The 26,971-nt window shown below is 54.1% G+C and overlaps 1 long non-coding RNA gene and 1 pseudogene across 2 annotated transcripts in view; one reads left to right on the forward strand and one right to left on the reverse strand.

Moving 5' to 3' along the window:
- LOC144149382 (uncharacterized) overlaps positions 1 to 26,971 on the forward strand; it is a 49,302-nt gene that overhangs the window by 13,128 nt on the left and 9,203 nt on the right. Inside the window, exon 2 of one of the 2 annotated variants that reach the window (XR_013318288.1) lies at positions 21,134 to 21,243. The exons of the other annotated variant lie outside the window; for it this stretch is intronic. This is a non-coding gene — a long non-coding RNA (uncharacterized LOC144149382). The remainder of the gene's footprint in view (positions 1 to 21,133; positions 21,244 to 26,971) is intronic. 2 annotated transcript variants of the gene reach the window in all.
- On the reverse strand, positions 4,892 to 7,014 carry LOC144149672 (uncharacterized; annotated as a pseudogene).

A 26,971-nucleotide genomic window follows, 5' to 3' on the forward strand; every position in this document is an offset into this window, starting at 1 on the left:
TACATCTTGTGCTGTGTAAAAATTTGTTTCTTGGAGAAAAGCTAAGTATTCTATTCTGTCGTAAAAAGTGTACGACCTCCCTCTGCTTATTGGTGTTGCGAAATCCTTGCTCGTTGAGGGATAGGACCTTAAGCATTAGGAAAACGAAGCCTACCAACCAATACCTGTCCATGCTTGTGTAACAAAACTACCAAGAACATATTGTACTAATCTTTCCCTCGCAAAGGCACCCCGTGGATGCGAATGCACCGCGAACACACTGCAAACACACTGCGACCACCCTGCAGCCTGTGCCAATGCAAGGCGACCCTGCCAAACCATACATGCTTCCCCCAATTCGCAACAACATAGGCACTGCCCCCCACAGTTGTAAGCACTACTACCGATCACATCACCTTCCACGAAACACAACCACGACCAAAAAGCACACTGTGCCCACCCAAAACCTACAGTGAAAAGTATACTGCTAGCACTGACACCTAACCGTCCACATGCCCCGCTGCTCATGCAGCATTGGAGCGAAGGCGGAAAAGAAAGATGACGGCTTACAATCGGTGTGGCCTCTGTGCTGGTGTTAAGAGTTCATGGTCCCACGGTCGTGCTGGCCGGCGTGTCATGACGGGTCCACTTACATGCGCACTCGTGTTCGGCACAACACAGTACTTGTAATGGTATTGGTGGCTAGGACTCGGGATTAACGTCGCACAAACGACCCAGGCACTTGAGACACTATGACGCATAAGACGAAGACGACGGACATTTATCGAGACGAGACAAGCTAGCGATATCGCAGTGCGCTACCGCTACAAATAGGCTGCAACACTAAACTCAATCCTACAGACACCAAGCTCTGTATGCGCGTAAAGGAATAAAGTTCACAGTTACGTTTAAAGGGACACCCGTGATAGATAAAACGGCTCACTTGTTAGGGCGCACTCAATGATAAGGTGTTGGCCCTTCCCAGTTCTCAGAGGCTGTCGGTAGATCGGCACGGGGGGAACACGACGTCATTCCGCCGATTCAATGCGCGGTCGACACACGCAAGGCACACATGACACTGCAGCCTTGTGGGTTTTCCGGGTGTCCTGACGACGGCCTCGGTGGAGCACGGCTACCGTGTCTGGTGGGTAGCCCTCATAACCGTGTTCTTCCGAATCGTCCACTGTCACCCAGACACTCTCTTTTCTTCTTCTCCCCGTCACATTATTGCATCGGCTATTTTCTCTTCGGGTGACACCGAGCCGGAACATAGCCCCACAAAGTGATTGTCCACGTTTAACGGTTTAACTTCGTCGTCGTCGAGGCTGTTTACGATGCGCGCACCACCACTGTCCTCTACCTTATCACAGTACTGCACTTGAAGTCTGGTCCTTCAGTAGGTTGGCTGTGTGTCCGTCGGTCCAGATCCGTAAACACTCACAGTTAACAGGGCGGTTCACGTTGCGGTTCGGTGTGTTCTGGTAGGGGCACTCCCCACCGCACTCATAATTTTGCCCTGCACTTCACGTACGCACGTATCTCATTCTGGGTAATGTTCTTGTAATTGTTGGACATGTTGCGGGTGACTTTACTTAGGTGATTTTCGGTGGGGATTCTTTTTCTTCGTAGATGGAGTGGTTGATGTATCGGCAGAGGACCTGGTTCGTTTGGTTTCGCCGTTTGCCGTTGTCTCCATGTCAGAGTCCTCACTCAGTCGGAGCTCCTTCCTGACTCCTTCCCAACTGGGCCAATCGGGTGAGCCGGGCGTCGCTTTTGAGTCGTTGGGTTCCTTGTCAGCGGTGGCTTGTTTATCTGTGGTTTCGGGCTGGGATTCTGCGTCGAGGGACTTGTTTTTGCTGGCGAGTGTGCTCTTGTCTGCTGTTTGGTTGTCCTTGCCGCTTGTGTTCACATGCGTCGAGACTTGGCTGGGGGGTTCTTCTTTGTCCGTTTCCGTGGTCGTCTTTGCTGGTTTTCCGGGCCGGGCGGGAACTCATCATGGTCAGGATGTACTGGTGGCTCCGCGGCTGCCTGGAAACCTCCAGCCACCGCCCTGTAGAGCTGAGGTACCTCACAGGACGTGGTAGCGTGGGCCTGTCCGCAGCGACGGCATGGCAGAACACAAGGTGTGGACTCATGGCCGTATATGCTGCAACGCTCGCAGAAGGGGGCAGAGCAGTCGGTGGAAATGTGGCCCGCCTGTCTGCAGCGCCAACACACCCATCGGACCCCGGGGTAGTCAAAGACCGCTCGGTGTCCGGCCACCCGGATGTAATTAGGCACCGGATTACATCCGGGCACAGGTCGCCGAGACCCCAGCCGGGGCGGCGCCGGGACAACCCGCGGCGCCGCAGGAGGAAGCCCCTTCACGGCGCCAGCCAGATATTAAGCTGATAAGAACAGAGTTTTATTTGCATGTTCATAACATTTGATGTTGCAAATGATTAAATTATACATGTTTTAAACGTATAACGAAGAAAAATAAGAGGAATAAAGGGGAAAAATAGAAAAAAGGAGAATATGTACAATTTATAAGCGCCTATATAGGGTTGTTAAAGAATTTATACAAAAACTATTTACACTATCTACAATATATACAAAAAAAAAACATCAGAGGCAGTCTAGCGCTTCCCAGCAATGTGTGCAGCGTAGATGTCCCTGCTCCTCATGATGGTCTCGCTGACGACCAGCCGCTTCATGGTCTGCAGGTAGCTCTTGCTGCAGAGGCGGCGCAGGACCCGGTCGTTCTCTGCACCCCAGGGCACCGACGATGACCGCCTCCAGCGTGACTTGCTGGAAGCGCCGGCACAAGTATTCCTTGATGCCTGCGTACTTATCCTCTTTCGCCCGCCGAGCTTCCTGGAGCGCAGCTCGGCGGTTGTCGAAGGGGCAGGCTACATCGATCACGATGGCCTCCTCCCCTCGAACCAGTACCAGGTCCGGTCTCAGGCTCGAGTTTCCGACCGGCCGGTTCTCGTGGCTCACCGTGAACCGCGGCATGGCAGCCGCTTTGATGCGGTCCACGATGGCGTTGTGGCGACGTGTGAGGGCCTGGCTCTGGACCATGCAGTGGCAGACGACGTGTGGCAAGGTTTCTTGCTGGTAGCCACACGCTCTGCACCGCTGGTCGGCTGCGGAGGCCCAAGGGCGCGCGCCGTTGAGGGGCAGCAGGTTCAGCCGGGCTAGGTGTACGAAACGCCAGTCGGCGAATGTTGTGTACCTGCCGGACCGCATAAAGTGTGCGCTTGCGCAGTCGGCGGCGGCACATTCCATCACCTTGCCTTGGCTGGGTTGCTCCTGCAATGCTTGGTCATTGGCTGCTGTGGCTATGGCTCGCAAGGTGCGGACCACCTGGTGCCTGTGCTTGGGCGAGATTGTCTTGTCTCCACAGGTGATCCGCGCCCCCTCTGGCCCGAGCTCCCAGGCCACTCCCATGCGTCGAGAGGCTTTGCGTGCCTCCGTCCAGACTGATTGGACTTTGGTCGCTGTGGCCCGGAAGTCTCCTTCCGTTTCACCCGATAGGTAGGCTTCCATATCCTCCTCCATCACTGGTCGCCGCAGCCGTCGTTCCGTCACCTTGGTCAGCGCCTGCAGTGCTAGGTCGCGAACCTCGCTGTCTGGTGAGGAGAGCAGTTTGAACGTGCCGTCGATGCGGCATGCGTCACTGATTTCGGCTGCCTCTGGAATCCCCGCAGTTCCTGCACCTGCGCTGCTGCACAAATACTTGTTTGACGCGTTGGCTGGCAAGTACAGCGTCTGTTTTATCAGGGGTCTCAGGGTGTCGTCGAGGCAGCGCCATTCCTCTTTTCCAACTGTCCCGACTCGCATGGCGAAGTTTAGTGCCGGGTACAGGAACGTCTTGATGGCGTCCAGCCTCTGCCAGGGGGCTAGCATTGACGTTAGCAGCCGCTTGCCCAAGGCGATTGCGTCGTCTACACAGGCAGTGTCGGGCAGGACTCTGTAGCCCACAGGGCGGCCGAGGAACGCGTGGCTCTCGAAGTCGCCGATGTGGGGGATCTCTGCTCCTCCGACTTTGAATGTGGTGGGCCTGGTTCCCACAGGAGCCTGCCCAGACATGTGTAGCGTTCGACATTTGCTGGGATTCAGCTCCAGCCCCAACTTTGAAGACAGTGCCGCTACCACGTTGATTCGTGTTTGTAGCTCTGCTGGGCTGCTGCCTAGTGGGGTCAGGTCGTCCGCATAAGCCAAGATCTTGTGCTGGCACTCTCCTCCTTGTACTGCCCGGATCACTGGGTCCAGCACCATGTTGAACAGGAGGCCGCTTAGTGGGCAGCCTTGTGGTATCCCTGCTTTGATGCTGACCGGCTCCGTCGTTCCTCCTTCGCTTATCATGGCGGTGGAGTTGTCTGTGTACAAGTCCTGGACAATGCTGGTGAAGGCGTCTCCAGCCCCTGCACCTCGAACCGCTTCAACGAGGGCATTGTGGGCCACGGACCCAAAGGTGCTTGCATAATCGAGGAACACCACGCAGAGGTCGCCTCCCTCTGTGCGCGCTGCGTCCAGGCGTTCCTGCAGCACCAAATTGTGTTCAAACACTCCATCGTGCGGCATGAAGCCCTTTTGGCATTGTGACAGGACCCCATAGTCCCACAGCCAGCTCTGCAGCCGGGATGGAAGGCATCCAGCGTACAGTTTGGCGGTCGTGTTTCCAAGGGAGATGGGGCGACAGTTTGTGGGGTCACTCTTCTCGCCTTTCTTGTAGATGAGTACCGTTCGGGACGCCTTCCAGCAGTCAGGAACCGTGCGGTGCTGCAGGCAGACATTGAAGAATGCTGCGAGGAAGCAACCTTCAGGGTCAAAGGACTTCCAATGGTGGTAGGTAAGTCGGTCGCCGCCGAGGCAGTGTTCTCACAGCGGCGGAATTTTGCCACTACTTCTGTTGCTGTGAGTGGGGTCAGATCCATCTCCCCGGGTGCAGGCAGTTGCTGTGTGAGCGTTGTGCTGCCTGTTTGGGCCCCCGCACTGTGGTGAAGTGCCCCTCCAACTCCTCTGGTGGGATGGGACATATTTGGGAGGGGCCCTCAGCGATGAGACGGACTGCGCGGCGACGGTTGCGTCGGTACAGCGTCTGGATCTGCTGTGCATTTGCGGCGTTGACCTCGCGCCGGGGTCTTCCCTCCCCTGTGGTGGGCATCTTGACAGTGCTTGCCACTGTGGTCATTGCGTCGTCGAGGATCTCCAGGAACTGGTCCCAGGCCTCTGCATTTGGTGCCAGCTTTAGCACACGCTGCAGCTTTTTGGTGTGCTCAGCCAGCACGCTGTCATCAATTAGCGCGGCTGCTGGGACAGCTTCATCGCCGTCCTCTCCTCCTGCATCGTCGTCAGCCTGCAGACTCCCTCCCTGGCTGGGGCCATCCTGTGAGAACAGGCGTGAGGGTGTGGCAGACTGGTCTGACTGGCTAGGAGTGGAGTGCCCGCTGGCCTGCGGGAGAGGGGTGTTGCTTAGACGGGGGGTGCTCTGTTGGCTCTCCTCTCCATCGCCACGTTCTGGGCTGCTGGGAGCTTGGGTGTTCTGCCGGCTTGCAGCACCGCCTGTTGCCGGTGTGGCTTGTGCCGGCGGCTGCCCCTCATTCTGCCCCTCGTCGTCTCCTGGGGTGGGGCTTGGCTGGGAGCTGGCTGCATGCAGTCGCTTTGCCTCCTCTTTCTTGTACCGTAGGACGTGGTTGTTCATCCCTTCCTGGAAGGGAAGGACAACATGCAATCAGTGCACTGGTACCATTGCTGGGTGGGGGCTGCGGTGGCCCTCCCATTAGCCAGGCAAGGGTGCGTCTTGGCACCTAGCGTGCCCCCAAACAGGGCACAGAGGTTGACTGTACGGCGAGGTACTGGCGGACTGGCTCGTACTTAGCGATTTTTAGGTGACGAGCCTCCTGCTGTGCCGCGCGGCGGTTTTCGAACGTGCAGGAGACGTCCACCAGGATAGTTTCCTCACCCCGTGCTAGCACAAGGTCAGGGCGTAGCCCGGTGTCTCCCACTGGCCGGTTCTCGTGTGTGACAGTGAATTTTTTCTCTGCTGCGGCTTTCACCCGGTTGACGGTGCGGTTGTTCCGCTCCGTGTACGCCTGGCTCCAAGTCATGGAGTGGCACAGGACATGTGGCAGTGTTTCTTGTTGGTAGCCACATACCCTGCACCGCTGGTCGGAGGAGCCAGGCGCCCACGGCCGTGCACCGTTGAGGGGAACAAGGTTCAGTCGGGCACGGTGCACAAACCGCCAGTCGGCAAACCGGGCAAAGCGCCCTGACCTCATGAACTGCGAGCTGCTTGCGTCAGAGGCTACACACTCCATAACTTTGCCCTGTCTAGGTTTCTCCTGTAGGGCCCTGTCGCACACGCAGCGGCCATCTTTGTGCGAAGTGTGCGCAACACTTTCGTCCGCTCTTTTGGTGACAGTGTCGTGCCCCCACATGAGATGCGGGCCCCACCCTCTGCTAGTTCCCTTGTGATGCCGAGACGTCTGGAGGCCTTCTGTGCCTCAGTCCATACTGATTGGAGCTGGGTGGCTGTGGCACGAAAGCCCCCCTCCGTCTCGCCTGCTAGGTACGCCTCTATGTCCTCAGCGGATGCCAGACGTCTCAGTCTTCTCGTGACGACATGGGTTACCGCCTTCAGCGCCATGTCGTGCACCACAGCGCCCGCAGAGCTGAGCAGCTTAAATGCTCCATCCACACGGCATGCGTCACTGAGTTCCGCAGCTATGGGTACGCCCACTGCTCCGGCCACTGCACTTCCATAGAGGTAGTCGTTGGAGGCATTCCCCGGGAGGTTCAATGTCCGTTAGATCAGCGGGCGCAGGGCGTCATCCAGGCGTGCCCATTCAACCTTTCCCAGAGTGCCTGCCCGCATGGAAAAGTTGAGCGCCGGAAAGAGAAAGGTCTTCAGGGCGTCCAGCCTTTGCCACGGGGCGAGCATCGAGTTCAGGAGGGGCTTGCCGAGGCTAATGGCGTCGTCGATGGTGCTGTCGTCGGGCAATACCCGGAACCCCACTGGGCGGCCGAGGAAGTTGTGGCTGGTGTAGTCACCTATTGCAGGGATTACTTCATCACCTATTCTAAACTGTGTGAATCGGGTGCCCACGGGGAAGGAGCCCGACAGGTGGAGGGTGCGACACTTGGCTGGGTTGAGTTTGAGCCCCAGCTGGGCAGACAGGGAGGCCACGGTGTCGATGCGAGACTGCAGTTCAGCCGGGCTGTCGTCCAGTGGGGTGAGGTCATCGGCGTAGGCAAGGATGTTGTGTTGCCTGTCACCTCTCTGCACCACACTAATTACCAGGTCGACTACCAGGTTGAACAACAGTCCGCTCAATAGGCAGCCCTGCCTGATCCCGGCATAAATGGGAATTGGCTTTGTCATTCCAGCCTCGCCGAGAATGCTCGTGGTGCTTGCACCGTAGAGGTCTCCAACGATCTCGCTGAAGGCCTCACCAGCACCCTCACCACGGACAGCCTCGACGAGTGCATTATGTGCTACCGACCCAAAGGCATTGGCAAAGTCCAGGAACGCAACACAGAGCTCCCCACCGCTAGTCCTGGCTGCGTCCAGGCGCTCCTGCAGCACGAAGTTGTGTTCAAACACGCCGTTGTGCGGCAGGAACCCCTTTTGGCAGCCAGACAGGATGCTGCACAGCCACCCCTGCAGCCGGGACGCAAGGTGCCCGGCATACAGTTTGGCGATAGTGCAGCCCAGGGCGATGGGGCGCCATTTGGCCGGATCGTCTCGGTCGCCTTTCTTGAAGATTAGGATTGTCTGCGACTCCCTCCAGCTCATGGGCACGCGACGGTGACGCAAGCAGATGTTAAACACAGACGTCAGGAAGGTTGCCTCAGGGTGTACAGTCCGCCAGCGGTTATAGGTTAGGCGGTCACTTCCTGGTGCTGTGTTCTCGCACTTACGGAGTTTCGTGGCCTTCTCGTCCTGGGTGAAGGGGCCCATGCCAACCTCGCTGGTGTCAGGCTGACGGGCGCGGCTTTCAAGAATGCTGGTGTTTCGGTGGTCTTGGGGCCCCAGACGTCCCTGAAGTGATGCTCTAGGCAGTCCAGGGGGATTGGGCAGAGGGGGGATGGACCGTCTTCTATTAGGCGTTCTGCAAGGCGTCGGTTGCCGCGGTAGAGGGTTTGTATCTGGCGCGTGTCCTCGGGGTTCGGTTGTCGGTATGGGCGTTTCTCGGACTGCTCGGGGAGCTTCACTGCAGTAGTTACTCTGCTGATGGCAGTCTCCAGGATTTCATTGAAGGTTTCCCAGCTTGCGTCGCATACGGGCTAGTTGAGCAGGGCGCGGAGTCGTTGGATGAGCTCGGTCAACAGGCAAGCCTCGTCTAGGATGGCTTGTGCAGCAGATAAGGCCGAGGTGTCATGGGAAGGGCTCTCACAGGCGGAGGCGTCGGGTGCGTCCGTCGTTGTAGCGTCGGTTAGCTGTAGTGACTGTGATGTGGTAGTGACTGGTCGCTTACTTCTACTTCTGGCTGCTCAGGTGCCGTAGGTGGCGGGCTGGTTGTCTCTTGCGGTGATAGGTTGTTCGTGGATGGGCCTGGTATGGGAGTACGTGGCAGCGGCGTATTTATCGTGCCACTAGCCTGTAGGTCGCTAGAACCTGGTGGTCGCCTTGGTGTGGGGGTGGCTGGCAGCAGCAAATGTAGCATACCGCTGGCTTGTGGGCCATTGATGGGTGTGCTGGTTGCTGGGTTGCCCGTGGGCTGCTGTTGGGATGGGGTTCTTGTCATGGGTGCCATGGTGGGTGTTGCCGATCCTCATGATGTGCTGACTGCAGGCGATGGCTGTGGTGTAGCTGCAACCAGTCCAGGCGACGAATGTGGCATGCCGCCAGGATGGGAGCTGCTTTCTGGCAGGCACACTGTGGTGTTACCGTCCAGTGGGGAATAGGACATGGGAATGGGCGAATGGGACGTACCGCCCGCAAGGGTGTCCGTGGCTGGGTTCCTATTGTCAGAGGAGGCTAGACTTTGCCTTCCTCCACGTGCTGCCTGCAGGGCAGCCTGTTTTTTGAGGCGCTGGTGGTGGTTGTCCAGGCCTTTTCGGGATGAGAAGGAGGCAAGGCATGTGTCGCAGCAGTGGCGTTCGTGGGTTGTGGCTGCCATCAGGTTGCCCCCGGCCAAGCAGGGGTGGGTGGACGGCCGCGTTCCCAACTTGGCGCCGCATAGTGAGCACTGGTGCACTGTCTTGCGGATCCGTATCCCGTGGTCCCCCTCCGTCATATGGTAGGAACCCCTTCTGACACTTGCATAGGATGTCTTCGTCTAGTGTCTGTTGCTGCATCCGGGAGGCCAAGCAACTGGCATACAATTTTGCAATAGTATTGCCAAGAGCGATTGGTCTCCAGTTTGTTGGATCCATATTATCACCCTTCTTGTAGATGAGAACTGTTCGTGATCTCCGCCACTTGTCTGGTATCTGGCGGTGGTGTAGGCACATGTTAAACACAGCTGCAAGGAAGTGACCTTCGGGATCTATGCTTTTCCAATGCTCGTATGTGAGCCTATCCTCGCCGGGTGTAGTATTCTCACATCTTCGGAGGCGTCCAGCTACCTCGTCTGGTGTGAATACTGACATATGGACCTCATTCATGGCTGGTGCTGTGTGATGGTATATTGAGGTGTCAACTTTTTTGGTGGCCCAGACGGAGGAGAAGTGTTCCTCTAGCTCGGTCACTGGGATTGGGCACATCGTAGATGGTCCTTCAACAATCAGTCTCACTGCTCTCTGCGGGTTCCGCCTGTACAGTTTCTGTATCCGTTGCGGATACTCCGGGTTGACCTGATGCCGTGGCCTTCCCTCTGGAGTCGCTGTCGGCAGTCGGACAGTTCTGGAGGCTTCTTCCATTGCTGTCTCTAGTGTGTGTTCAAACTCTGCCCATGTTTCTTCTGTTGCTGGTTGGCCCCGCAATCTACACAGTTGCACCGCATATGTTGCCAGGGTGTCGGTGTCAGGTTCAACGTTTTGCTGTGCAACTGGGTCAACGGCAGAGTCTTCAGGGGAGGCGAGCATTTTCTCTTCCGCACCATAGTCCGCACCATAGGCAGAGAGTTGCTGTCCTCATGATCGCTATTTTCTGGTTGATCAGCGCCTTCCACAGGTGTGCCATTACTGCTATCAGTTTGCCGTATGAGTGGACTTGAGCGGGGTGATGATGTGGGGCAGGTAGCCGTTTCCTCCAGTTCGTGTCATGCTGGTTGCACCGTTTCTATGCTTGGCAGCAGTGTGTGAACCAGTGGGGCGGGCAGCTGTTGCTGCTGCGATTGGTGACGTTGCGCGGAGTGCATTTGTTTGGCGTGCTCTCGATGATGCCATTGAACATGGTTGTCGAGCCCCTTGCGGGATGGAAAAGGCATGGGGCATTGTTCGCAACCATGACGCAGTCTAGTTGGTCTAGCGTTGTAATGTGCCTCCGGCGTGGCAATTGTGCATGGTAGGTCACATTCCCAGTGTCAAATAGCAGAGTGAGCAGCGGTTGATGGTCTCACCAATGCGGATGTTTTGCTCTCTTTCGGGGTGGCGTTCCAGGGATTGCCGCCTGGAGGTCCAAACTGCGGGGGCGTGGCTGGCGCTGCATCCAACCTCCGTGCAGTTGAACATCAAAGGAGCAGGGAAGAAGACCGTAAGCGTGTTTTCATTGCGTAGGGGCTCCAGGCGACGCAGCCCACCTCCAGAAGCTCCTTCAAGAGCTTCTGGAGGTGGGCTGCATCGTGGTCCAGGTCATCAGGCTCCTCATACCCCATGTCGAGCATGTCGTCATCGCTGTAGCACGAGGCTTTTGCCTCTTGCTGGGCGGAGACCGGCTGCAGGACGGCCACCTAGGAAGACGGCGACCCCGCAGCCGAAGTGCCTCGGGGTCGGGCCTGGCCCGTGGGGCTTCCGCTGCCGGTGAGCAGCCAGATCGGGCTGTGGTCACCCCTTGCTTTCCCGTAGGCACACCGCCTATGTTGTTGTCAGCCGGCAGAGCCAGAATGGCGGCCCGGTACGCGGGGTCCCGCTGCATTCGGGCAGCATGGCGGCCACGCTGTTCGGGTCCCCTTTGTCCTCGGGATTCGATCCATGCCCGGTGAGAGCTTTGTGCTTTTTCGGTGAGATAATTAGCACCCCACAGTCGGGGCAGTAGTTGGCCAGCGGAGCCACGCTGCCGCTAAGAAACCGGGCCACGTAATCTCGCGGCATGCGGCCCTAAATGACCCTGGGGACGAGCTCCAGAGGAAGATTTGGGGGGATGTGCAGCTTTGCCGTTCACCGGGCCGAGCTACAATAGCCACGTGAGGGGCTATTCCCCTTCTGGGCCACCCATGCAGCCCGGTTTATTCTTTCTGTGCTGCACGTTGCCCTCCGCGGCTGTCTGTCGCCGGGCGTGCAGTGCTGGTGTGCTGCACTCTTCCTCTCGGCCACGGGTTTCAGCTACTACCCTTTCCACACCCGTTAAAAGGATACTTTGCTCACGTGTGGCACAAGAACAGACACATCTGAAACAACACATTGCACCACTTAAGTGAGGTGTCCAGGTCCCAATCTTGCACTGTATCCGGCATGCCCCTAGCTGTTGCCACTTTCTGTGCAGAATATGCAGCAGCCCGCTGTGTGGCCACTGTAGCAGCAGCAGGTTGCGGCTGAGTAGCATTCAGTATCCTGCATCTGTAGTTTAATTTTGAGTCAATCAGTTCCTGAAGCAAGTACTCCTTCTCTTCGTTCTGCTCCTTGGTCCTTAGTCTACAAAGAAAAGGGTTCAAGAGGGCTGTGAGTTAGGCATGTTGGAGAAAGCTCATCATTACGATGTTCTGTGATGTTTATTACGATGTTTACCACGATGATGCTTGCTGATGTTCACTTAGTTGCAGGCAATTATGCGTGTATCTAACTTCGATTGCTCAAGTCCGACCGCATCACTTTCGCAGGTCTGCCCCATTACTCTCAGAGTACTAGATCAGCAGTTAATTGGAACAGTTTCTCCACCTACCAGGCAGAAAAGACCTTGCCGGTGGCATCCTGAAATGGGTTTGAAAGGAACACTTGCTTCAGCAGCGCGAGGTCATCCGAAATGAAAGCGCGCACGCGTGTAACCGTTCCGACTGGTGGCCATGTAATGTGAAAAGATGGGGAGGTCCTCTCATGATCTCGAGTCTTGTGAGACCAGTGCCAGCCTTCCACAATCCGCAGTGCAATGCCTGCAAACTACCAAAAATTGCGTGCATGCACTATGTGCAAAAGCTTCTTTTGCATAGCCAATTCGCTCGAGGATGAACACAAGGAATAATGCAGGCTAAATGTTAGCTCTAGCTCTCCTCAAACTTCAAGGAATAACATTTTTTGACTAAATAATAATGAGTCTGTGACAGGGTGACTCAGCATGAACGCTTAGAGGTAGTGGGCGGGTGAAAAAAAGACGCTACGAAATGCTCCTTCTCCGTCCGCATTGGAAAAGAACGCGTGGGACACTTTGTTTCGGAGCGAGGCGTGCCTCAAGGCTCTGTGCTGTCTACAGTGCTATTTAATGTGGCCGTGCTGTCTTTGACATGGAAGCTGGCTTGTGTATGCAGATGATGTGATTGTGTGTGACTGTGCACCTGTCACACCACGGGGTGGTGCACTAGCCTTGAAATGTCTTTCCGTGCCGCTGTGTCAACAGTTTCCTTGCGCCTCGGTAGTTGAACGTAGCCCTTTGGTCGCTGCTGCCCAAGAAGTTGGGGTTATCCACTCTGCATTTACATTTTCACGTATTGCAGTCCTGTCTTTAGATACGGCTTGTCTTTCCGGTAAGACTTTCCTGTAAGGTTCCAGTTCTTTGGCCAGTTTGCTGTCTGTGACGAAGGTTGGCAGAAAAAGACAGCAATGCAACGTTACTTCCTTTAAAATGTTATCACTGACGCTGAGTTTACTCCTATTTGAAGCTCCTGAAAACATGAAAACATGGTACAGTCGAATCCCGCTACAACGAAATTGACGGGACGTGCGAAAAATTTCGTTGAAGCGAAAATTCGTTGAGCGAAATCTGCCCCAACACACCACGGAAAGGCCAGAAAAATAGCCCCATGCGTTTCCGCAACATTGGCAGCATAATACAATGTTTCGAAAAAGGAGTGACGCGCAATAACTCATGTTTATTCGGATAACAAACATACCAATGGTTATCTGTTTTTTCACCACCCAAAGAACGCGTTACGGAGGGGGGTGAAGATATGCAGGCGCAAAACGTACAACAAGGCGTGTCCACCGAGCTGATTACTTGCAGATAGCTGCTAGGCCGTGGGAAGCCCCCCTCTCGCTTGTGGCAGGAACAGCGCCTTTATCTTATCCTCTGACAGGGCACGGCAGCTACTGACCTTGGCAGGCAAGACGCGCGCGCTTGCATTTAACAGGACCGCGCGCTCGCGACTAAGATAGGATGACTAGGCTTCAAGACCGAACGCGCAAACATGATTTTCGCTCTTGGCTATGAAGAATGGTAGAAGGAAAATGGCAAAGACAGCTGCTCACAACGCATACATGACAGCACCGCGCCAGCAGCGGAGCACATTCATGCAATTTCAACTGGATACGGATTGGCTGTAGCTCTGGGGCAGGCCCGCTCCGCCTTGGCGAAGCGGGCCTGCGCCTCGTGTAAAGACGGCCAGCCACATCGTTATCACCATCAAGCAATGGCGTGCGCCTATGAGTTATTTTTTGTTTTGTTTTGGGTGGCGGTGTGGTCGCAACGCGCATTTTCGGTTAAACTAAGCGTCCTGAATGTATAAAAAGTTACAGATAGCTGGCGCTATGCTTATTTTATTGTAAAATAATTGTTCAAACCCAGCCCAAATCATCGAAAATTTCGTTGAAGCGAAAGCAAGCCTGACAAATGGTTTGTTGTGGCGAGGACTTTGTTGCATTGACTTCTATGGCTAGCTGACGGGGAATTGGAAATATTTCGTTGAAGCGGAAATTTCGTTGAAGCGGCCTTCGTTGTAGCGGGGTTCGACTGTATTTTGCAAATGCAGCCTCACTGCCATCATCACTGGTCTGAGAGCTAAGGAAAGGGGTGTTCGTACCGCCACACCCATCCGTCCCCGTGCCCATGCCACTAAATTCTTCCCTGGGTGCAGGGCTCCGATCAGCCGGAATGTAGTTGTGCTTATGTAAGGAGCTTTTTTTTTGTGTCTTCAGTACAACAATCAGAGCATTAGGTATCAACGGGTTTGGCTGTTGATCAGTGTCTGAAGAAAACGTTGTGTGGTCTTCCTCTTCCCACCAAAGTCACTTTTCAAGATGCATTCTGCTAACACCCCTTGTTTCTCGCTCGCTTCCATTTGTTTGTATTTACTCATGACCTCTGAGACGGTACCCGATACTTCTACTATGGAATGGGGCTGCTCATGGTGCTGTTTCAAGCTCATGGGTCAGACTGTTTGTTGTTTGTGGTGAAGAAACAACCCTCCAGCTTGTAGTACGTTGCAGTTGCGACTAAAACGGTTCAGTACATGCAGCTTTTCCTTCATAAATTTGTGTGGGAAGCTTAAAGCTTCCTTTTTCTTGTCCTCTTCATCAGCTAGCCTAGAACAATGCAGCCATATACGTGTGTAAAAATAGTCGCACTTCATTATCACTACATCTTTTAAAGGCAACCGTACTGTAATAAATGTTCTCAACATTTTAGAACAGTCCTGATCTACACATGGTATGTTAATAGTGTGAGAATTTGAGTGAATTTTGTGGTGCTTCTTTTATTTATACAAGTTATTCACAGGAGTCTCACAAACATCAGTGTGCCGATGTAGTGCTGCCTGTGCTAGCTGTACTTGGGGATCAGGGGCATTGAAGCTTCTCGCCTGTGCATTAACGAATAACTTTATCAGTGTGAAGACCTAACTTATGATGTAGTTCAAAGAAATATTCACTTGGGAGGAAAGTTTTGTAAGCATGACAAACTACAAGGATGACTGGTGGTGTGGAATGGCAGGCCGCGGTAGGGGCTGCCATGCGCTGCTGTATGGCGGTCACTATCCCAAAAGGGCGAGAGCGGTGCACACACCTTGTCGACGTTGAAGCAGTCACTGTTGTCAGGGGTCTTGTTAAGTAGGACACTCGCTGCCTTGAGCTCCTTATCCTTGTTCTTTGGGGCGCCGCTGGGGATACGACTCCAGATACGACTCTAACTTCGATCGCTGCTCCGGCGGGTTGCACAGGTGCTCGAACATAAACTCATGCAATGTCAAATCGTCGTCGTCGTCGCTGCTGCTGCTGTCCGATGATGAGTTTGCGCTTGAATCTAAAAGTAGCAGCATCGTCCAGACGGCCGCGCTTAGCTGCTGCCGTACGCACTGAGCGACTATCGCGGCTGCTGGAGTCCGCCATTTTTCCTCCGCCACCCGGGTATAGAACCAGAAATGACGTAAAAGAGGTCATGTGACTTTCTCGGTGTTCCCTGTTACTCCGCCGCTGGCGACGGAGCACCGAGAACTGCTCTCGGCTGCTCTCGGCGCCAAAAAAGTGCTCCTCCTCGACCAATGAAACACAACGCCCCTGCTCCTGCCCGACCACTGGAAGACGCCAGAACTCGCGAGAGCACTTTGGGTGCAGTTAGAAGTTCACCCAATGGAAAGCGCTGCTAGTTGATTCTGTTCCACACGGATGAAACATGTCGACCAACACGTGGTGAACTCTGGCGTGGCGTGGCGAACTCTGTTTCCAGATTCTGAATGAGTCGCGCTCGTATTTCTCAAAACACTGAAAACATAGCGCGCTGCGGTCGCGCACGGAGGGACACAACCCCCCTTTTATTCCAAATAACAAACGCCCCTACACACACCAGAAACAGTGTGAAGGCGTCGCGGTATCACGTGTCGGCGCTCACCACAACTCCGAACATGCGTGTCAGGAGGCGCCAAAGGTTTTGGCTACACGGCAGTCATTTAGTGCGTGACCCAAGGGCTCCGTTTGGCCACGTTGCGGGCACCTGGCATTTCGTGTTACCCCCCATGCGGCCAGTGTGTCCCCAGTTGGGAGGACCCCCCACCCGCGCTTCCATCCAAAGTCCCTCACCTCCGGGGGCAAAAACTAAGAGGTTATCTGTTTCCAGTTAGTTCTCCCGACCCTTTCGGCCTCACTTCCGCGAGAGACTTTACTGCCAGCTCCCCACATAGTTTTGTGGGCCGCAACACCCTCCACTCTAGTTACGGCGCGCTCTCGTGCAGCATCCTGAAGGTGCTCGTGACGTGCTTATAAAAGGCCGGTGATTCCTCTGGTATGGAACCTACTGCCCTGTCCCCAAAGAAGTCATTTTGCGCCGTACCCAAGAAATACTGCAGCAAAGCCCTGCCACAGTACTCGGTGTCTGCTACGAGCTCAGAGAAGCCCCGAAAGGCTAGAACTCTGAACATCGTGTGCAGACAGGGGATGCCGAACCCTCCACGTTTACGTGGCACATGTAGGTATACGCGCCTCATACGTTCTGTTTTCCGAGCCGAGAAAAAGGCGCCGAAGAGCGTGGCCAACTTCCTTGCAACCGTCGTGGGTGGTTAAGCCACTCAGGTCACATAGAAGAAAGCCGACGCCACGGACTATCTTGCGCTCGGAATTACGCTCTGATTTCTATTTCTATTGAACCACGTTCGACCAGCAACTGTCCGGTTTAAAACACCTGACGGTCGCTGGCCCACGCTACTACGCGTCGGTCAAACAGTCAGTTCCGCCGTGCATTTCCAAAGATACGCATATGTTCTGGCCTCTCAACCAGCATACACTTCAGTGCTCTCACACCGTAAACATAGGGTGCTTGCGCCCAATACTGCGCGCAAGTTTTAGCGAGCGCAGCCCTTTCGTACGATAAAGAATTCGCCAAAACATTACCGACACACGCTGCCGAAACACGCTGAACGCGTTACCGAGCCGCGTAGATGCAGCCACTTGAAACCGCGCGCCCCCTCTGGCGCTAATTATGCACTGTTTGCTGCACTTATGCATGCACGCGTACCTACTTATTCTGGGGTCGCGGCCGTCGCAGACCACGCCGGTTTGTTTACATCGCGTCTTCTCCTCGGCGCGCTATGTTTACATTCACTAGCGCGCCTTTCTGCGTTCTACGAGCGTTAGTATGGCACCACTGTGACCCGCAACTGCTTGTCCGTGACCTGGATGAAACGGGTCGACCAACGCCTGAGGAAAGCTTCTTCCCCGAGCGTGGCGAACTCCATTTCAAGGTGTTGGATGAGTCTCGTTCGAATTTTCCACAACAGCGGAAACATAGCGCGCTGCGGTTGCGTGCGGAGCGACGCTACCCCCCTTCTTGTCCAGATGACATGCGCCCCCACACATGCCAAAAACAGTGTGAAGGCGTCACGGGAACGCGTTTCGGCGCTTACTGTCACCCCGAACATTCGTGTCAAGAGCCGCCAAAAGGTTTTGGCCACGCGACAGTCCTGGAGGGCATGACCCAGGGTCTACGTTTGGCCACATTGCGGACACCGGGCGTTTCGGGTTACTCCCCATGCAGCCAATGTGTCTCCGGTTGGGAGAACCCCCCACCCTCGCTTCCAACCGAAGTCCCTCACCTCAGGGGGCAAGACCTGAGAGGTTAACTGCCGCCAGTTAATTCTCCCGGCCCTCTCAGCCTCCCCTTCCGCGAGAGACTTTACTGCCAGCTCCTCACATAGTTTTGTGGGCCGCAGCACCCTCCAATCTAGTTCCGGGGCGCTCTCCTGCAGCATACTGAAGGCGCTGATGACGTGTTTATAGAAGGCCGGCGATTCCTCTGCCATGGGGCCAACTGCCCTGTCCCCAAAGAAGTCACGCCGCGCCGTGCCCAGGAAATACTGCAGGAGAGCCCTGCCTCGAAATTCTGCGTCGTCCACCAAATCGGCGAGACCACGCAGAGCCAGCACCTTAAACATCGTGTGTAGGCAGGGAATCCCGAAGCCTCCCATCTTGCGAGGGAGACGAAGGAGAGCGCGTTTGACGCGCTCGGTCTTCCCTGCCCAGAAAAAAGACCCGAACAGCGTGGCGAGCTTCCTTGCCACTCGCGTGGGTGGTCGGGCCACACGAGCGACATAGAAAAACGCCGCCGCTACTGCCGAGTTAATTGTGTAAGCCCGTTCGGACAGGCATAAAGAAAACTCTGAAGCCACACTGAGCTTCTTCTCGGCGGCCGCCAACATCTCCCTCCAGAAATGCCCTGCCACCTCACCTGACGCGTGGAACACCACCCCCAAAACTCGAACGCCTGCCACCCATTCGACCCCGCCAGGCAGATCGGACGCGAACGAGCCAAAGCTTAGCGCCTTGCTCTTGCCCCTGTTCAGCTGGGCACCCGACAGCTCGCTGTACCTCACAAACAGCCGTAAAAACGCTGTGAAGCTGTCCTCGTCCCGCAAGAACAGGGACACGTCGTCCGCCTAGGCTGACACCTTGACCTGGCCCTTACCGGACAGGGGGAAGCCGCGGATGTCCGTGCTGTCTGAAACGCGTCGAAGCAGTAGATCAAAGCAGAGCACAAACAGGAGAGGAGACAGAGGGCAGCCCTGCCGAATGCCGCGAGTGACATGCAAACAGGAGCTCAGCTGCCCATTTAAGAGCAGCCGGAAGGTCAGATTAGAATACAAAAGTCCAATCAGGGCCACTGTCTCACGGGGGAAACCAAACGCGCGCAGCACGCCCAACAAATACCGGTGCTCCACCCGGTCAAAGGCTTTAGCCTGATCGACCGATACGAAGCAACCGGCGATGCCACAGCGCGAGGCAAGCGTAAACAAATCCCTCGTGAGAGCCAGTGACGAGAAAACTGTCTTGCCGGGAACGTTGCCCGTTTGGGCTAGGCTGACAACCTCAGGCAAGACGAAACCGACACGCTTTGCTAGGATTGAGGCCACCAGCTTATAATCTGTGTTCAGCAAACTAATCGGCCGGTAGCCGCTGGGGCTTGACGGCTCCCCACCCTCCTTAGCGAGCAAAATGACCCTCCCTTCGCTAAAGCTGTTAGGTTTCGCGCCCTCTGCCATCAGCCTATTTATCATGTCCCAGAGTGGGTCGCAGACTACTGCGAAGAACTCCTTACAAAAACCAACCGGGATTCCGTCTGGTCCCGGCGCGAAAGCCGCGTTCGCGCTGCTGACCGCCTCCCACAGCTCGGCTGCTGAAACCGGCGCTACAAGCTGGGCCAGCGATTCTTGCAGCATGCACGGCAGGTTCCCCAAAAAGTCCCGCAACCCAACTTGAAATCCTGTGTCGCAAGTGCCTCCGACGCAAACAGACCTCGAAAGTACCCCACAAACACTTGCGCGATGTCTGCACTCGACTCGCCTTCATATGGGGCACGTGCGCGTACCCCTGCCTGTCCATGGCGGCCGCCTTAACGTGACTAAGGACCGCTGGGTCTGAAACGGGCCTACCCTGCACGTACGCGTGGCTGGCCGCGTACGCACCTGTCGTACTGCTTTCCCGATGCGCTACTCGTGACACTTCGCCTGAGTGCTGTGGCCTCGCGGCACCTTGCCAGCGGTGTTGAACATTATCTGTGGACATTATCTTGCATAAAAAAATGTAAGACTGCACTTTACTTGTGGCGATCCCTGCGGTTAAAGAACACAAAGAACAATGGATGTTGCACCCGTGATTTTGCACATATGAAGAGGTGTGACTGGTGTGCCAAATGTTGGCTTGGTTTTCAACGAAGCCCTTCTTGGGCTTTCGAAATCTTCATCTTCCATTTTTTTAGTCCATCTTTGTGTTAGCCCGTGGTCTGAAGGCACCTTCATTGTAGTGGAGCGCAGTCAATTGTGTCCCGAAAACAGCAGAAATGGTGCAAAAAAGTGCACTCTTAAAAATCCTATTAGCTGAGGTTGGTTGCTGTGCCTATCAATTTTAAGCAATATTCTGGGACTAAAGAAAATGAAACATCTGCTATCTACACGCGTTGCTGTTGTAAACAGTAATGTTAAGAATAATGCAGTACAAAATTGAATGTAGGGAATATGAACTTCTCTACTGCATCAAGCAGCTGCCACGACGCTTCCACGGGGCTGAGCAGTTTGCGGCCTGTTTCGATGTCTTCTGGCGTAGTCCGGTCTTTGCTGATGCCCCGCCACCCCATTGGTTGTTCACAGAAGGAACGTCTTTCGAAATCGGTGAGGTAAGGGATAGACTCCGTCCGGCCATGGAACGTTGTTGGCCTGGTGCCAACCAGTCTACTGCCAGACAGGTGTAGGCTCTTGTGTTTCAGTAGCTTGAGCATTAGGCCCTGCTGGCCTGCCCGCACACCTGAAGCCCTTAACCAATCAAAGGGCACACCACAGCAAATTGACATAGCAATGGAAAGTCATTTATTTTTGTTTCAACAAACCAAAATGTTAAAAATGTATTACATTCTACATGATGTGCATTTAACAGGTAGTTCATGCAGACATTCGTTATGAACCGAACTATTCAACATCTGTGATGTTTGCTGTCATACTTTTTATGCTGAGGACAACACTGGGGTGTTTTTCGTTACGTCTAGTGCTTCACAGTACTTGACACCCTTATGGCACTTATCGGCCTGTAGCTCCCGAGCCAAAAACATTCCTCTCCTTAGAGTGACTTGGTCAGTACAACATAAACAGTGTAGCCGCTAAGGAATCTCACAACAGCAAACATTTCTGTTACAAAAGAACCACTTTTAGACATGAAAACAATGACACAAACAGTGAACGACAGTGCTTGACACGAAAACATTCAGGGAAACTGTTATTACCAACAGTTACCTTTAACTCAGTCTGGAAAGACAGCAACGTGGAACTGTTGTTCCTTGCGTGAATTGAGCAGGGCACCTCTTCAGTGCTCTTGTTCGGAAGTCACAGCTGTTCGTTCGCTCTTTTGGAAAGTGTGCAGCTTTCTGCTAGACCTTAGCTCGCTTTATCTGTTGTGCAATGGCTGAAGTGCCCTCGTTGCACGTTTCAACTGGAACATTAAGCTTTCTGCTTGGAAAATGCTGAAACTGTCAACCGTTCCATACATTGCCACATCATGTACATTGTAGGAGACCTTATTGGGGCCGTAGATATCCTTGAAGTTGCATACAAATAAGCATAGCAGTTTTGCGTAACTGTTGTACACTGTGCACATGTTGGGACTGGCAGGTATTCTCATTGCAATGTGCAGAACGAGAAAACGTTGATTTTTTTTTTTTCTGCAACAGACCTGCGAGCACTACTAGTCCCAAATAAGGAAGGAGCGTAACTCTCTAGCTTTCAAGTCCTTCAGCAGTGGTGGCAAACGAGCAAGTTCTGCAAAGCAGTACGGCCTGAGGTAAACAAACTTTGATACTTCTTTTACAGAAGCAGCTGGAAGAGAGGCTTTCGTGGCTTTTGTTCAGAGCAGCAACCATTGCTTTGTGACGCCAATGTAAGCAAGGTGCATATAGTCGAACGGAATTTGACGCAAGTCCGAAAGGCAATGAACTAAGGGCTTGTCTTTTACGTGATGTTCTTCATGGGCTTTCTGCGGAAAGAATTGATGTGTTTGCAACATTGAGTCTGTTCCCAGAAAAACCATGGCTTCATCTCTGGAATCTCCTCGCGTGCACTTTCAAGGGCCAAAATATCCAGAATGCTATTTCATGCTTAGTAAAAAGGCTCTTGTTGTAGCTAACAAATAAACCTGCAAACTTGGACATTGAAGGCTTGCTGAACGAAAGTGAATCCGTTAGTCAATAGTCACTTAGTTCCTGACAAAATCCGCTAGATATAATCCTGTACTTATCGCGTTTTTGAATGGCCTTTGATCCAGCCAACTAGGAGTACGCCATTGGCATTTAGGTCTTCTGTTTTGCCCAAAGTAGGCCAAAACGCACTATTCGTACTCCATGTAAGCTGCAGATCATAAACATAAAACATTATGCCAAGACAACTTAATACCAACGACAAGTCGCACGTGTGAGAGCAGGGCAGTCTCCACATAATCTTCATACTTCTTGTTAACACTCAACGTGTCACCTCCCAGTAACATTTTTAGTCTCTTAAGACTGAGGCTCAATGTTGGGTTCATTCCACAAAATAACCCTCCTACTGTCACAACCTTGGAACGGAAAACTCGTGTTCCAGTTAAAGTTGCCCATTTGCCCAGTGTTCAAAAAATGCTCTGATAGCGTCAAATATATAATTTTTACCACAACTGGGAGCAGAGATGACATGAATGCAGTTTTTCTTGGGCAATGTTTTTTCCATCACGGAATAAACTTCTTTAACGAACGGTTCCGTGTTACCTTCGGTTTGGATTTCCAAGATTTTTTTCTACAATTACCAAACTCTCCGGTACTGACAGGTACTGTGTCATTGGCACAGAAACAATGTTAGGCTGCACAACGTCATAATTGTGACAAAAGTCTTCAAAACTCCAATATGATAGCTCTGTTTTCCAACGTCTAACAGCCAAGTTGTACTCACTATCGGCTGTATTATAACTGCTCACGGGGCCGTTCACCCATTCTAGAGTACGACAACTTGACTTTAGAGGCGACACACACTTATTTTAAAAAACTGCATATGCTATGCACACTAGAGTCCTGCGGTCTTCGCTTCGGAAGTTCTTTTGTAGGTGTCTCGTAGTCACTTCGTTGAGTGTTTCCAGGAACGCTTGAAGCAACTGCAGGTTTTTCTGACTTGAAATCGGAGCAGTATACTTGAACAGCAGTGGTCCAAACTGGTTTCCAGGTGTCGTCGGGTTTTCTTCCTTCCACATTTTCACCTGCAAACAAAAATATTTGTAATTTGTGTTACACATTTGTATAAACTCACCTGTAGGAAGCGAGATGTCGACGGGTGAACAGCCAATCTCGAATAGACACAACTCCTGTGGGTGATGCATAAGGTATTCGACAGTGTTTATGAAGTGTTGCTTGCTGAGGATTCTCCATGGTCTACTTGGTCTGCTCGATCGTTTAATTGGCAGTCCTTGCGGAGGTTTACACCGGCAGTAATAGCTTGCCCATGGACACGTGCACAACGTGAGCATGGCGTTCTGGTCCTGCTCCATATTCACTGTTGATGAGCTTGGCCAGCTCGATACTTTCTGCTCGGCTGGGTAATGAGCTAGGTATGACCAATTGGTTAGCAGAACCGCCGCGTCTATGTAGGGCAATATTCCATAATCCATTTGGTTTCCGAGTGGTCGAGAGCTGCTCCAATAGCATATCAATTCTTCTACCATCTGGGTCTGGTATGATGTCATGTATAAGACGGTTTGTTTGGCTAATGACTCCATTACAATGGGCAAACAATTCTCTGAGGCTCCGTCCGTGAAACACTCCGTTTCGCCAATGCACTGAGAAAGCTTCGTTAGCCCAGAAGGAACTGTTTTTAGTTCCACAAACCGTCCAATTGCCGCTGTGCCAGGCTTGCACGGCTGAACACAAAACTATCAGCGCCGCGTGGGGGCGCTGCACATGAGCTAACATTGTAACAATGTGTTTCAGTTTTTCTTTACTTCCGCCAGCATTGTTTTCAGTACATCAAAAAAAGCAGCCTGGTTGGCAGCGTTGTGGCATCGCTGCTCCTCCTGGTCGCGGTGGTCTTCTTCTCGTGCTTTCAATTCTTCAAGGCAGCCTCCTGCTGGAGGCAGCCTCCTGCTGGAGGCGCTCCCTCTCTAGGGCAAGCCGGTTGTTTTCACGCTCCAACCTCTTCACTTCTATGGCGTTCTCTTTGTCACGCAACAACTGTTAGTGGCGTCACTTTTTTTCCAAGAAAGGGTGGTCAGCGGTGAGGTGTGGCTCCCTTCTTTCTGTAAAATGAGACTGATACAAGGCAAGGGTTAGTAAAATGTAGCAGCCACTACAAACTTGTTGCTTACTTCCTGCAAAATGCCGCCTTGGGGGGGCTCCAATGGTGCGTCGACTGCCGCTGAGTTTGGCGTGGCCGGTGGCACGATTTCTGGCTCATCGCACTGCGGCGGTGAGGAGTCGTTGCTTGCACCAGGGGCATCGTACTACAGGTGCAAGGGTGGAGAGCTCCCACCTCCAAGAATACCGTACAGGATATCTTGGGCTGTTTCTGAACGGGCTGAAAAATTACAAAACTTGCGTCGAGGCAGGCAAGGAATCAGAATAAACGTTGTGGGGTTAAAAGAGAGGGGTTAAAGTACACTTGGTTTACTTTTCCCTGCAATAGCAAAACCGGCGACGAGAGACACTAATCCGTCTTCGTCTTCTCGTTTCGCCCAGCTAGCAAGCTATCTGCCCCCACCCCGCGGCTGCGCGCTGTACCGCGCCAGCCGCGGTGGGCCACGGCTCGACGGAACAAAGGAAGTGACAAGTGTTTTCGCTCATTGACATTTATTAGTGAATAATAAACATCCAAAGAGCATGCAGGCTAACTGGTTGACGGCGAGGATCTAGTTCCTCGCCCGGGCAATTTAAGAGAATCGAGAAGTTCGACTCATCGCGACAACAGTCATCGCCGGGGCGCCGCCTCAGCGCGCTCGCGTTTGCCTCGCTGGGACACTGATTGCAGCCATTTTCGCCCTCCTTTTTGCCCGACCCTCGAAGGAAGGAGATCACCAGGCGCGTCCTGACGCCTCGCTTCCCGAGCTCCGACTCCCCCCCCCCTCCCGCAGCTCACATCCTGCGCGCGCTCGCCGGCTTACACTCCTACGGCGAGGAGGTAGATCCCCCTCGCCGACGTCTTGCCGAGCAAGTTCCCGCGAGGAGCAAGCGGTGTGGTGAAGCCGAACCAAAGGGAATGCGCTAAGGTCGCGTTCCCACATCCCAGCATTCGTTTGGCCGCTTCGCTGTGGCCCGCCGCTGCCCGCCGTGGCTCCTCCGGCATCCTGCCACGATGGAGTTCTCCCTTCTTGTGAGACTCGTGGAGCAACACCGCCCTGCATTTGCAGAGCTCGGTCCCTGGTGGGAGGGGAAGGCACGCCCCGTTGGCCCGGCGGTCGGCATCAGCCACGGTCCGGTCCTGGAACGGCCGGTACAAGCGCGCCACGGGAGTTCCAACTCGAGCCCGCTCCTGCTGCTTCCAGGGCCTCCACGAAGCATAGCCGAAACCAGCCCGGGTCGGCGGAAACCCCAAGACCACCGCTCTGGGCCTGATGCTGCCGCCGCCACCACCACCGTTGCCGGCGACCGCGGCCTTCACCGCGGTCGCCGGCAACGGTGGTGGTGGAGTGCTGGCTGCCAGCGCTCCTGCCCCGCTGGCCACCACCTCCGCCGCCGCCGCCTCAGAGGGAACGGACTGTGCCCCCGAGGCAACGCTGCTCGTCCAGGGCACGGCGCACTCGAGCCCTGCCGACCCGGAACCGGGAGCTCCCCAGCCGGCTGTGAAGGAGCCGGCCGGGGTCGGTGTGTCGACGACGGGCGCCCCGACCAGCCTCCTCGAAGGTGCGGTGGGTGCTGTCGCCACGGACGCTGCCCTACTTGCCATGGACACCGGTGAGGAGACACCGATAGTTGTGCCGGGCCATCAAGCGGCCGAGCCAGGGGAACCTGTCGGTGCAGTGGTGAACTGTGACAGCCTGCAGGCGCTCGCCTGCAGGCTGTGGGGGAGTAGTTTTTTTAGGTAGTGAGATGTGAACCCGGGTTGGGGGAGGGGTTTAAGGGTGGAGGGGTGTGGGAATGCTGAATTATTCCCGCATTCCTCCAAGGAGGTCCCGCTCTCGTGACGGGTGTCGCGGCGCGCCTGAGCGGCGGGAAACGAGACACGGCTGTTTCGTTTTCCCGTGTGCCGCGTAGCCCGCGAGGCGCGCTGCTGTCCGTCGAGGGAGCGGAGCAAGTGGGGGGTGGTGTCGTCTTCTGTTTTCTGCCAAAAAACCCGAGGGGACGCTCTCTCGGGTCCTGACCACGGAAGGAAACAGACGTAGGCCACCCCCGTTCCGTCGACCAGGGTCCCTTTGTTCTCTGTTGAACAAAGCATTGACAGGCCTCTCAGTCGTGAGCAGCATTCTGTTTCTAGTAGGAAAAAGGTCTATTGCTAGGAGAAAGAGCTGGCGAGAGAGGGCAACCCTGCCTCACCGCCCTCGTCACTGCAGAGTGAGGTGTGTCTGTTTATCATTATGTCCCATTTCATGTTCCTGTACAGGAAAGTCAGCACCTAGATAAATGCTTCTTTGATGCCATGGCTTCTTAGAACTTGCATGATGTAGCCATGTTCCAGCCGGTCGAAGGCTTTTTCTTGGTCAAGGTTGACGGTAAGCCCTTTTGCACTTTTTCAATTGGTGTAGTCAATCAAGTCTCGCGTCAAGTTCAGGGGGTAAAAATACTTCGACCTGGGACTGAGCAGAATTGGTGCTCTGATACCAAATCTGGAAGCAATCTTTCTAGTCGTCGTGCCAAGAGTGCCGTGAAGGTTTTGTAGTCTGCGTTAAGTAAGGAGATTGGCCTTCATGCAGAAGGCAGACGTAGGTCCTGCCCCTCCGTGGCCAAGAGCTTCAGGCACCTCTCTGAGAAGGAGCGTGGCAGATATTGTTGGCTCATGATCGTGTTGAAGAGGTCACGAAATGCAATCTTCACGTCCGCCCAACGTGCCCGTTAAAATTTGATGGGTAGTCCATCTACTCCCGGCGTTGCACCGTTGTTCATGTTCTTCCGTACTAGCTCCAGTTCGTCTGACTGCAATATTTCCTCAACGTGTGGAGCCAATAAGCAGAAGTTCTGCGTTTCAAGTACTTGCTTTTTATCCTCCCACTCTGCCTCTCTGGAGTAGATGTTGGCGAAAAAACTGTGTAAAACAAAGAATGTGTAAAACAAGAAAGCATGAATAAAAATAAGAGAACAGAGAGCACATGGATGCCTCACCTTTTCCACTGCGGCCAGTGGCATGCACAGTAACACACCACACCATGATGAATAACCAGATTCTTCTTGCATGAAAGCGACGATTGCATCGGTCGAATTTTAAGGTATATGCATGTCTAACACATTTTCCCTTCAGTCGCTAACTTCTGCAACCGCAACACAAAGAAGCCCAATTGAAGAGCTTTCCGCCACTACTTTACCAAGAGCAGGGACTAGGGGGACATTCTAGCACTTTAGCAAAGACGG

This window comes from Haemaphysalis longicornis, unplaced genomic scaffold, assembly GCF_048455015.1.
Source record: "Haemaphysalis longicornis isolate Haplotype H1 unplaced genomic scaffold, Haemaphysalis longicornis Haplotype H1 scaffold_8, whole genome shotgun sequence".
NCBI classification, from domain to species: Eukaryota; Metazoa; Arthropoda; class Arachnida; order Ixodida; family Ixodidae; genus Haemaphysalis; species Haemaphysalis longicornis.